Source organism: Echinops telfairi, unplaced genomic scaffold, assembly GCF_000313985.2.
Source record: "Echinops telfairi isolate 266 unplaced genomic scaffold, ASM31398v2 ScPeMD7_7;HRSCAF=31, whole genome shotgun sequence".
NCBI lineage: Eukaryota > Metazoa > Chordata > Mammalia > Afrosoricida > Tenrecidae > Echinops > Echinops telfairi.
The window spans coordinates 26,947,660-26,949,845 of record NW_022103904.1 but is presented as its reverse complement, the minus strand read 5'-3'; positions in this window follow the sequence as shown (position 1 = coordinate 26,949,845).

Here is a 2,186-nt window from a genome sequence, read left to right as displayed (position 1 = left end):
CCTCATATAAATATATTTGCATATGTACATGTCTTTATCTAGACCTCTATAAATGCCCTTTGCCTCCCAGCTCTTTCCTCTATTTCCCTTGATTCTTAACAAATCCTACCACTCTACATTTAGCGTATAAGGACCTAATCAACTACAAACATACCTGTTAACTTTAACACCTGACTCCTAATGCATGGCACTTATTTCCTAATTCTATCCTTGACTCTTGTTCTTGAACCTTGAATATTGATTGATCCCAGGACGTAGGTTCTTACCTTAAGCATAGACTCTGACTCTAGCACCCTACAACTCAATACTGAGCCCCAAATCTAAGCCACCGTGAATTGTTACTAATTATGAGTGTGGAGTGGTCTCCTCTCTCAGGTGTTACCTAAATGTAGGTAGACAAGCAAAATCAGGAATCACACACCCATTATCTGCTTTCAAATAACTTTGTATCATTTGCATCTGGTTCATGGCACTTGGCAAAATAATTGATAAATACTTAAATATGACAAAGAACACCATCCTGGCCCCAATGGGTCTTTTGTGCTATTACCCAGAGGACCCACGGATGTGTTGCCCAATAAGCAAGGTGCCTCTGGGCTCCATTGTACTTATTCACGAACTTGTAGATCCTAATTTCACTGGTTCTCCTCATGAATATATGGTGAAGCCCATGTTCCATACAGTAAATCCATTACTAGTTATTCATCAGCCTCTCCACACCCAGGGACCCTCATGTCACAAGAGATGGAGAGGTAGCAAATGAAAGGATTCAAGGTGCTGACATTGAAACCATTGGCTCCAGTTTTCCAGACTGATATTGGCCTTTTCCTCTGACTTAGGAAAAGGGTTCAGAGGAGGATTTTGGACACCCGCTCTGCCAGAGGGAGCTGATAACTTCAAAATGTTTGAGTCCCTGGCTCCTTGAGCCTGTAACTTTGTGTTAAGCTTTTCTTCCCAGGTTTGTTTGTGTTTTTTTTTAAGGTTCCCAAGGCTTACTGGAAGTAAGGTGTCAATGCTAAGGACACCCTGTATGTCTGGTGCCGGGAACCCCCTGTCAGAGTCCACGGAAGATCTCCACTCATGGAGAATTCCTTGAAAGAGTTACTCATGATAACAAGAGTTGGCTAATCCCTCTGAGAGATAACAGTTAAATGCTGAGTGGGCAGCCTGTGCCCTTGGATATCTAAATGTACCCTGGGATGAAAGTGAGGCCCCGTGTGGGCAAATCAGTAACTAAGAAGTCAGTAGTTAAAGGTTTCCTTTCAGGATGACGGTTTAGGACAGAATCCGGACCCCATGTGGATTGGGTTAGGTTGCTGCGGGAGGCGTTCCTAGGGGACACCTGGCAGCCTTAATAGCACCTTTGCTCACACATACACACATGCACACATACAAACACTCATTAAACTGGTAGCAAACAAGAATATAAAGCCTGGGCAGAGAGAATGTGAGAGCCCAGGGAAGGTAAGAGGCCATGGATCTCATTTAACAACAAGGGTCTTCCTACAACCCAGAACTTAAAATTTTGGTCTGCCTATTTGCTCATTAGAAAAGGTAATGCATGCTCGGGTCTCGGGGAAGGGGCGCTGGGAGTCGCCATCTGGAATTGAGAACTTACTCGCTCACTCCCACGCTTCGGGCACACTGGCAACCGCACTGGGATCAGCAATTGACACTGCCTCCAGGCCCTGGGAGTCGGGGTACCACATAGCAGCGCATTAATGGATACCATGGCTAGTCCAGGAAAGGTAACTGCAGAATGAAAAGCTAGGAGAACAAAGCGCTAAATCCCAGGAGATGCGGAGACGAAGAGAAGAGGAAGGAATGCAGCTTCGGACACACAAAAGAGAAGAACAGTTGTTTAGACGCAGGACTGTCTCTCTGCCCAGCCATGACGAAGGTATGCATGCTAGAAAACCCTGTCCACATCTGGGTATCAGTTCTACTGTCCCCATTCCGGAGGAAGAGGTTATGGCCTCACATATGGTTCGGATGATTTCTTTCTAGTAATCCTAATGAACAGCTCACAGGAAGACAGAAATTTAGAAAGCTACTCTCAAGAGGCAAAAATTATTTTCAGTACACTTATTTGATATTATAAGATTGTGTAGTAGTTTTATTATTTTTTTTGTTTTAAGATACTTTTCTTTGCCGGACATAATAAGTCTTAGTTGAAAAAAATTAAT